Below are 11,129 nucleotides of genomic sequence, written 5' to 3'. Positions count from 1 at the left end.
GTCAATCATATTTAATGTTTGTGGACAAAGAGCAGTGGTCCCATATCTCACACCCTGTTTTGTATTTTTTTAAATATTCATGTCACATAACTAGGTTCTTATAGAAACAAAAACTCTTACTACACTGCACGTAGAGCAGGACTTCAGAAAAACTTCCATGCAATGAGGCTATGCAATGACTGCCTCTTAGGAATAATCTTGGCTTCTATGGGGGGAGGAATATTAGGGGCTTAATGAGGATTTGAAGTATTCCTGAAAAACATAAATGTAATTTGCCATACTAGGACATGTTAGTACATTCATGCCTTTCTGAATGTACTGTCTGTGAGCCAGTATTGAATGGTTGATAGATATTGTCAATGTGGTCAAAAATATGGAGGTCTCACTGTCCAGTATAAAAGGTACTTCGATGCATGTCATATCAGGGCATGTAGTAAATAGAGGAGATTTAAATATATACTGTAGGGATTTACCTATGATATATAAAAGGTTTTGTTAAGTTATTTTGAAACATTGTTTGAACTACTGCTGAAGTAATGTTAAATGAGTGACTATGAGCACAAACAAATGATTTGTGTTGACTACAATATCACTTGTGTCAGACCTCTTACCACCATAAAATATTTGAAATATTTGAGTCAGGTAGCATGACTGAGACACTCATCTGAAACCAATTTTAATTTTATGTAATCTTCATTCTGAAATCACATCGATGACTGCTATAATGGAGGACACATGAGATCAGCATAGCCTTGCAGCAGTAGAATTTAAGTCGAGCCTTTGATCAATGAGTGATGAAGCTTCCAATCAGATAATGGCTTCTCAGGAATGATGGGTGCTTCAGAAAAAGATAAGACTTTATTTTAGCTCATCTTTTCATTTGTCCAAAAAACAAACAAACAAACAAACAAACAAAAAACAAAAAACAAAAAACCGGACAAGCTATAGTAACAGCAAACATTTGTTAAATTGTGGCAATGTAGTATTTCATTTCTCAACACACTATATAAATCAGGCAGTGGTATTATTTCATTTACAAATAGAATAGATGATAATCAAGCAAAAATGTGAATTTGAGAGTCACCCAGACCGAAAGTCTCAAATTACATACCATGATTCTCAGCTGTTATCCTAGCACTTGTGGGTAAAGGCAGGTAGACAAGGATTTGAAGACCTGTTTCACCAATATATTGAGTTTTGAGGCAAACCTAAATAAACAAAAATAGTAGATAAATAGTAGAAATCATATAAAAACCACAACTTAGCCACTGTACCTAATCCTATGGCAGCCCTCACAGATACTTATTACTTAAAGGATCCATAGTAATTGGCTACGGGGAAATTCAGTGAACACTTAAAATCTGTATATTTTATTTTTCCCAGTTTCAAACTCTATATCAGGCTTTTGGATGAAAGACAAAAAGAGAACATACCCTACATGTCTATGTAATAGGACACTTTCTAAAGTGTTAAGAGATAAATTACTCCTAAATGCATTGTGGAAGACTCAGACAATTCAACCATTACATAAAACAACAACTGGGTTTTGTGAATTATGTTCTGAATTAAATGCAGAAATTTCCTTTGGTGTGGGTCATCTGACAAAAGGGAAATGTAGGTAAGAATATTATTAGAGAACAAAAGGGCCTAAAAGTCCTCCTTGGGAGATACTATTTTTAAATGAATACTATGGCTAATCCATGTGGGAATCTGGGGCATGAGGCTCCCAATCACTCAACATCCCATCCACAGCCAGCAATTGTGTAAATCAACCACAAGGTGGCACACCTGATTCTGACCATTGAGGGTCTGGTGATCCTCTTGCACTCTTGCTTGCCTTTCTGAATGAACTCTCTCAAATAAAAACAAAACAAAACAAAACAAAAACAAACAAAAGCAAAGACTGGGGTCTCGTACTGCCAACTCTTCTACTTTCTTCAAAGAATCCCAATGCACCACCAAGTTCTACAGCCTTACCATCTATGACATCGATATGATTGTTACCAACAACCTTCTCCCTGAGGAACACAGGGAGTCTGGGAAAAGCCTAGAGCTCACATAGATGAGATCCACCAAACTAACATTGCACAACTGAGGGATCCCAAATGGGTTTATGATACCCCAGGGAATATCCTAGATAAAGACTAACAGCCTGCCTTCTGACTGGTCTCTGTAAAGCTGCTCTTTAAGCAGTAAACTATGGAAAACCCAAGAGCAAATATGAAAGCCTATCTCAATTCTTAGACTACCTTAGAAAAGGCCCTCTTACAATATAGAGTTCTGAATCCCAAGACCCCAGATGAAAAATAAATTTCCATTAAACCTCTTCTTTTTCCTAAAATTTCCCAGCCTTATAGCCATATTTAACATTAAGAAAAACAAACAAACAAACAAAACCCCAACTCTGAAAGGTAAAGGACTAGCACTGAACTTCAGGTTGGATCATGGGAGAGATCAAAAAACTCCTGAACAAAAGTACCAAATGCTGGCTAAGGCTTTCCAGGGGTGGCAGCCAATCCCTATGCTTCCATGCTTCCCACAGTCTGAGGACCATATTGTCTCTGCTTCAAATGAAGTTAAAAGGATCACTGGACCACGATATGTCCTAACCTTCACAAACTATACTGACCATGTCCAGAGTGCCATTAAAGGGATATTGAGCTGTTGACTGTTCCTGTATCCCTCACGGCACAGGGGAATCAGACCAAGATTGCCTTCTAGCTCATCACCTAGGTCGGGCTGTGGACAACCAAAGGCACTCTTAGCCTGAGTCACCATCTCTGACATGGAGTCACAGGCAGTTGTCACAGCATCAGGGTGACTCATATCCTTACCCCTGGACACCAAGACCACCAAGTCATGATGGGGTTATGGGAACCCACCTTTCCTTCTTGATCCCCTCTGGAGAGGATAGGAGGATAGTCTTACCAACATTGCTAAACCCTACCACTCAACTGTATCTTTAAGGATATTCCTCTGACTAAGTTTTTTCCTGGTGTACCAACAGATCACATGACTTTCCTGAAAACATAGTTGGTAAGGTGGAGGTCCTATTTCCTTTGTTTCCAGCTTCAACTTTACTCCAGGCTTACTAGCTGTTTCTCATTTTTTTCTAAGTCAAACAATCCAACACACAATTTCCCTTACCAGTTTCACAGGTTACCCTCAGGACTGGGATACATAATGCTCATTTAAAGTCAAACACCTTCCCTTGCAGCCCATCATCCAATTATATCCAATTATATCACACTACCTGGTTCATCAAACCTAAACCCACTCTTCCTTCAAAAGCTCAAGAGTCTTAAATCACTCATCTATGACCTCTTAAGAGAACAACATTTCTGGTTATATCTTGCCCCTTTAAAGCCCCTATGCACACAGTTAAAAAACAAAACATAACAAAATAACAACAAAAACAATCAAACAAAACCAATGACAGGACATATCATCAACTTGGTTCAGCATGTGTGTCTCATCAACACTTCATTGTTCCTCTTTATCCCATAGAGTCCAACTCCATACACTCTTTTACTCTCTGCTCTAATATGACCGTCCAAACCTCCACTTTCTCCATATCACAAAGATGTATTCTTTTCCCTCTCAACCCCAAGTTACAAATATCTGTCTTTCCTTGGACTAACTTAGATTTCCACCTCTCCATCCAACTTACTAGAACTGCCTTACTCCAGGGGTCCTGGACAGTTGGCATACATTTGGAAGACTCTGGCCTCTTACTTATTCTCGTGTCTCTTCCTACACTTAATCTTATACAATATGTAGATGACCCTTTATCTTTAGTCTATCCTTAAAAATTAGTCAAGCTGACACTTCAGCCCAGATGAGAAACTAGGCACAATGAAGTTGAAGCAGGTATTCTCTGACTCCCAGACATCCAGATCCTGCTGGAAATAATAGGGAGCTGGGAATGGAGAGTACTACAGTCTGAGGATTGGGGAAGGGAACTCAGGGGTGAATGTTCTAGAGCTCAGAGGGGCCTTCCACAGAAAACTCTGTAAATGAAAGCTTGCTCAATGATTCTCTCAGTGGTTCTTGAGGAGATAGACAGTAGTCCGTGCTTGTTCATATCATTTATTGATTGACAACTTCCTTAGGGTAGACCAGAGATTGAAAACCTTTTGTAGGAAGTAATGACCAAAAAGAGGGGACTGGAAGCTAATTGGCTATATCCTAGGGTCCAATCTAGATACCTCATTAGCAGCAAAGAGAACTCTGTTCTGTGTTACATTGGTCACATTCTCATGTGGGGGATGTGGTCCTGTGTTCCAGGCTAGGAATCTGGTAGAAAGCAGGGAAACTCCTATGGTCCTCAAATGGGCGCCAGGGTTTCTGAATCCACTCAACCTTACTAAGTATCCGGGCATGGTCCACTGCTCCACAACAAAGTTCTTATGTGTTTCCCATATATTTAATTTTAGGTAGTATCTGCTTACTTGAAGAATAATTACTCATCAGGTAAATGTTTGCCAGGAAGCATGACACATGATCAAAGTTTAGATCTCCAAAAATCCATCAAAATGTTGTTATTATAATGGCTCACATGTGATTCTAGCCCCAGATGACTGAGATGGGTATCCCCAATATGTTAATATAATTACTATGCATTATACAGCATATTATATATGATAAATGTAGTTCATGTTCTATATTCGATGAATGACAGTCACAATACTTTCACAGATTGTTAAGAATTCTCTACAAACAGTCATAATTGCAAAACTTTCTCATTAGCTTCAATGTCTGAGAATGTGTCCCATTAGTATTTGAAAGTCCAATGTTAAGGGTTAATCATCTTTGTAAATGACATTTATGTAAGTGTTGCAGATTAATGTATTGATATGTGCCTATCAGGTATTCCTCAAAGTAGCTTTCACCTTGACAAGCAAATTGTTAGGTTTCTTAGATTTTTTTTTCAATCTATATTAGTTTACAGGCATGAATTATTTATATTGTTTTCTTTTCATTCCACGAGTTATAACAGAAAAGAAAGGTCTGAGGTATACTTCCAAATGCTAATGACTTGGAGCATTGTTTTCTTTTAAGATTTCATAGGTTAGATTCTTAAAACGTAAAAGCAAAACATCAGTAGTAACTCTCTTCACAGACATATACAGAAAAAATAGAGGAAGAAAGAGGAAGAGGAGGAAAAATAATTTAGTTTGAGCTTTGCAGATAACACTTCACGGATATCCTATATTTACTGTTGTACTAAAACTATTTAAAATTTATAATTTGTATGTCTATTGTAGTCTCTGAAGCAGGTATAACATGTTCAAGATTGGGGGACTTAGACTTTCCAACAACTCTGAGATAATATTCAGATATCACATTTCAGCAATACAGAAAGGTAGAAAAAAGGAGGTCAGCACAAAACACAAAGTACATTTTCTAGTTAATAATGGACAAAATATAACTCTTAGGCAAAGACTAGATTGTCAACAGAGTATTGTTTTCCCATATCACCGCATGTCTCCCTTATTCAGCTGAAGGGATCTCTTTATTTTAATTTTTTTTTATTAGGTATTTTCCTTATTTACATTTCCAATGCTATCCCAAAAGTCCCCCATACCCACCCCCACACTCCCCTACCCACCCATTCCCCCTTTTTGGCCCTGGCATTCCCCTGTACTGGGGCATATAAAGTTTGCAAATCCAATGGGCCTCTCTTTCCAGTGATGGCTGACTAGGCCATCTTTTGAATCATATGCAGCTAGAGACAAGTGCTCCAAGGTACTGGTTAGTTCATATTGTTGTTCCACCTATAGGGTTGTAGTTCCCTTTAGTTCCTTGGGTTCTTTCTCTAGCTCCTCCATTGGGGGCCCTGTGAATCATTCAATAGCTGACTGTGAGCATCCACTTCTGTGTTTGCTAGGCCCTGGCATAGTCTCACAAGAGACAGCTGTATCTGGGTCCTTTCAGCAAAATCTTGCTAGTGTATGCAATGGTGTCGGTGTTTGGAAGCTGATTATTATCTTAAAGGTTTGCTGCTTATGTAAGTTATAATAGCCTAAGAAGACGTTTTATCATAATGGCCCCCTAATACTGCTTCTGTAGGCTACCAGTAATGAATGTAAGAGTCAGTCTCCAGAAAAGACCCTATAATAGTACTTGAATTGAGCCAGACTATGTGGTGTAGAAATTGTAATCTATAATATTTGAATATATTAAACAGATTATGAGAATTTATCTAATATTTCTATTAATATAAATGTTTTATATAACTTGTAGAGACAATACCTCATGACTAGCTCACATTAAAAGCTGAACATCAGGAACAGAAAATCCTTATGTTTGTGTGACTGTTATTCTTTGGTTGCTCTATGATATAGTATCTTGCGATGAGGCCTGAATGTACTTGAAATTGAGACACTCCTGAGTAGACTTCTTGAGGATATCAGTCATGAGGAACACCACTGCATTGGGAAGCTTTCCTTTCCTCAAACATGCAGCTTTCATATTTGGTGTACTTTTAAATTTCTGCACAAATGCAGATAGTGGTGACTGCCCTACAGTATTTATCTGTACCTGTTCTCATTGGATAGCATCCTTTCATTTTTCAGTTAACACAGTGATTCCAGTGAAACACAGCTTCAACTGTTCACCTGAGTTCTTGTTGTTGGCCATTGCTTTCCTGATTATAACATGTAAAATACAGATGGCATGAGAACATCTTCATATAAACATAAAGATATCCATATGAAAATTTCAATGAAAAAGGAATTGTTTTATTTCATTCAATTCTCTCACCAGAGAAAATGAGAAAGTCAACAGCCTTAATTAGAAAATATTTGTCTATTGCCCTAGAAAAAAATCTTCCCTCGTTCCCATCTCCCTTCAATTATTTCTATGTGCCCAATATTAACTTTTCACTATTATGGTAAGAACTTCCTCCTATACAAGTCTGCCTGTTTCTTTGCCTTGCTTCTCCAGACCTCAAGATTGCCAAATTCTTCATTCCATCTCTCCTAAACCATCCCATGCCTTTTATTTGTCAAGAAAATGCCATCCATCTCATTGGCCTGATATTTAGACACATATATACTTTAGGTAGCCCTGAGATAAATTAAAAACTAAAATCAAACTAGTTTTCAGAAGAAATGTTCAGAGATATTCAGCCCATATTCAGAGAAAATTTCAGAAATCTTCCAGATGAATTTGGCTCAGAATCACATGGCTTGTATAAACTGCTAAAAATTCTGGTTAGATCTGAAAATGTGGACAGTGAAGGATGACTGAACTGCTTCCTCTAAATAACTTACATTATCATCATGCTCATAATAAGTTTGAAGGTCACAAAATGGAGAATATAATAGTTCAAAGTATTCTAATATCCACAATTTTTATCTCCAATCAAATTTAATTTGAGCCATAATTCAGTCGTGAAAATGAAATCCACATCAAAAGGTAAAACTAACAGAATATTCACAGTGATCTGAAAAATACCTACTTCAGTGAACTGGGCATTACACAGTGTCAACTAAAGTAGACCCCTGGGAGCTCTTAAAGAGAGAGACACCGACCTCTTAAAGACAGATACTTAGAGGACTGCCTTGTATGGCCTTAGTGGGAAGATATGTCTAATACTGAAGAGACTTGATGTGCCAGGGTTGGGGAATACCTGGACGGGCTCCAACCTCTCAAAGGAGAATGTGAGGGAGGATGGGGAGAGGGACTCTGTGAGGGGGACAGGAGAAGGTAGCATTTAGGATTTAAATAAATAAACAAATAAGTAAATAAATAAATATTCATCTATATTGATGTATAACTGTGTATCTATGTGTATTAGTCCTTTCACTATATTTTGTAAATGTATCCAGACCTAACATAGGTAATTTAATTAAAAAAACAGAAACTAGATTTTTAAGTATCACTCTTATCTTCTTAGCTTCTCCGTATAAAACCTGGCAGAATATTTTGAAAGGAATACAGAATCAAAATAGTACAGAACAGAAAATAAAGTGTGGCCCTGTAGATGGCCTCCGTAGTTGCCCTCTTCTCAAATGAGAGCTTATGGTCAAGCACGGTGGTTGATTGCATACATAAAACAGTTGTTAAAGAAAAGATTTCCCTTCCTTAAAATGGAAAACCAGGTGAAATAAAATTATCTAGAAGCAGAGGAAAAAAAGAAAGATTTAAAAAGTCATCAATGTGGCATCATTGCAAGAGACAGTGTGAATGTGTGAATTATCTCTACATATTGAGGGTCCTTGCCATCAGTTTATGGTTGGTGAAGGGATCACCCTTTCTATTTTGCATTCTAGCAACTGACCAATGCTATCCTTACAATAATCCTAGTGAACACATTTTTTTTTTTTGCATTTAAACTAATCATTATATCTTCCCTATACCCAAAGTCTAACTTATACCTTATGCCCTTGAATGAAAACCATTTCATATCAACTTGGAAATTCAACACTTCCAGATTTAACAGGAGGACAAATTACTTTGCAAATGGAATTTTAATATTAATATTTATCAGTGGGACCATTTCCTAAAGTGCCAGGTGATTTTTTTATTCATAAGCAGGTTGTGTTATTCCTGATATGATTTTTGCCCTCATAATTCCATACACTAGTGTACTGGCAGGTTTTGTGTGTCAGCTTGACACAAGCTAGGGTCAGCAGAGAGGATGGAGCTTCTCTTGAAAAATAGATAGAGCTGTAAGGATTTTCTCAGTTAGTAACCAGAGGGAAATGTTCCAGCCCAGGATGGATGGTGTCATCCTTAAGCTGGTGGTCCTGGGTTTTATAAGAAAGAAGCCTGAACAGCCCAGTAGAAATAGACCAGTAAGCAGCAACCCTCCATAGACTCTGCATCAGATCCTACTTTCAGGATCTGGCCCTGTTTGAGTTCTGTCCTGACTTCCTTCATGGATGGACTATGATCTGGAAGTATAAACCCTTTCAGCAACAAATTGCATTTTGTTCATGGTGTTTTCATTCCAGCAATAGAAACTCAAACTAAGACATGGAGATAAGGATGTTGGACCTGCATTTAGCATTCTGTCAGTTAAAAATTGGCAAACTTTTCAGGACAAAATCTATGTAGGTTTTCATAACTATTTTAAAAACATTTACCCAAACCTCACTGATTGTGCTTAAAGCCTGAAGAAACAAAGAAGAGAAACTTATTATTTAAGTACTTCACTAGACTTACAACATTTTCTTACTCTAGTAAAACAAGTGAACTATATGAAAATTAGAGTCTGTTACAGACACCATAGCAATGTACAAACTTGTTATCACTAAGTTGCTATTTGCGCTCAAACCAAATATAATCCCATCTTCCTTACTTTATGAAGAACTTATTTCAATGTCATAGCTATTCACTATGCCTTTTGCAGTTTGCTGCTACACCACCATCAGTTCTGATTTATTCCCTCAGAAAGGAAAAGTATGTGGGAGGAAATTTGTACCTAAGAAGTTAACTATAGCTAGCGGTTCCTCATTCTCTCTAATTCCTCAAATGATCCTTAACTTTCCAGGGGAATCACTTCTCACTTCTGGTTACTGTAGTGCATGATCTCCACTTTACTCATGGAATAAAGAAGTCTGTACAATTTTACTGTTTACTTGTTTCCAACATACAAACATACACAAAGAGGGAGGATGGAAGAGAGAAAGAGAGAGAGAGAGAGAGAGAGAGAGAGAGAGAGAGAGAGAGAGAGAGAGAGAGAGAGAGAGAGAAGAGAGGGCTCAGGGTTTCTCTAGCTGTGAAGAGATATTATGACCCTCCCCAACCATTATCAACTATTAAACATGTATTTGGAAGCTCACAGCTTAGAGGTTTAGTGCACTATCTTTTTCACAGAGCACCAGCAGATATGAGTCCAGAGAAGGGCTGAGATTTCTATACTTGGATTCTCATGTTGCAGGAAGGAAGGTTGATGCTCTGGGACTACATTGAGCTCAAAGTCCATCCCATAACACACTTCCTCTAAGAGAGCCACACCACTAGTTCCATTCTCCAAGATCTTATGGGGGTTATTTTCAATCAAACCATCACAGAGACAAAGACAAAGAAAGTAAGGTATCTTAGGTATTAAATTACTTCCCAAGATCATATTATAATGTACTACCTCTTTGCAAATAGTAAAACAATTTCTTCAGGTTGAGTAAAAGATGACACAGTTTCCTGAGCTTCCGATTATGTTACAATTAAGGTGTTTCTTAAATTTAAGTAAATACTGAAGAGAATCCCCTTGTGTAGAATACTTTTGAGAAATAACTAAGTTTTAAGTAAGACATCCTCGGCTATCAGATCTCAGATGTGAACATGGGCTGTGCAATCTAAATTAGTCACTCAGTTGCCTATCTTCTTCATGCTTATTAGTCAGTGTCAGGGTACTCCAGAGAATTATAGCCAGTTACATGTTTATTTCTATTTCAATAACCATCTGAATCTAAACTATCACTATTGACCTATATCTGCTTCAGCAGCACATATTTATATCTATCTGTAGATGTTTACATGGTAAAAGAGAATATAAAGAGTTGTCTCACATGAAAATGGACACTATCAGTATGTGATGTATGCTTGCATGACATGTCACAATGAACATTTATTTATGATAACTCTGTGTTCATCAAAAACTTGATGTAAGTTTTCATAAGTTCTTTTTTATTTTCTAGACAGGGTTTCTCTGTATAGCCCTGGCTGTCCTGAAACTCACTTTGTAGACCAGGCTGGCCTTGAACTCAGAAATTTGCCTGCCTTTGCCTACCCAGTGCTGGGATTAAAGGCATGCACCTGGCCCTTCATAAGTTCTTTAAGTTAATCTCTTCCTGAATCTTCTTACCCATTTAATCAAAGTTGTTTTCATGTTCAAGGCTTAAAGTTATTACTAAACTAGTAACGGTCAATGTTCTAGTGTAAACTCTACCAGATCAGAAGAGGATATGTCCCACTTTGAAGGAATTGTGGCAACAAATGTCTGTCTTACCTTAGGATGGTCTTTGACATATTTAGACTTCAAGTGAAATGGATGAAGTCCACACATTACATTACACAAACACCTTACAAAGTCTTTTAATTTCAACATTAATCTAATTCCAAAATATCCTACTATAAAGACAGATACAGTAGGTTGTATGGAATTAAAAATTATATTC

At 37.4% G+C, this 11,129-nt stretch overlaps 1 long non-coding RNA gene across 1 annotated transcript; it reads right to left on the bottom strand.

Moving 5' to 3' along the window:
• Nucleotides 1-761: 761 nt before the first annotated feature.
• Nucleotides 762-1,844, bottom strand: LOC110295926 (uncharacterized). Its single transcript, XR_002378141.1, has 3 exons — nt 1,789-1,844; nt 1,112-1,208; nt 762-838 (listed from the first exon to the last, which is right to left on the bottom strand). It is a non-coding gene; the product is annotated as an uncharacterized LOC110295926 (long non-coding RNA).
• Between the last annotated feature and the right edge of the window lie 9,285 nt (nt 1,845-11,129).

The sequence above is a fragment of the Mus caroli genome, unplaced genomic scaffold (genome assembly GCF_978045245.1).
Source record: "Mus caroli unplaced genomic scaffold, Mus_caroli_1 scaffold_7, whole genome shotgun sequence".
In the NCBI taxonomy this organism is placed as follows: domain Eukaryota; kingdom Metazoa; phylum Chordata; class Mammalia; order Rodentia; family Muridae; genus Mus; species Mus caroli.
The sequence above is the reverse complement of the archived record's forward strand: the minus strand, read 5'-3'. Positions and strand labels throughout refer to the sequence as shown.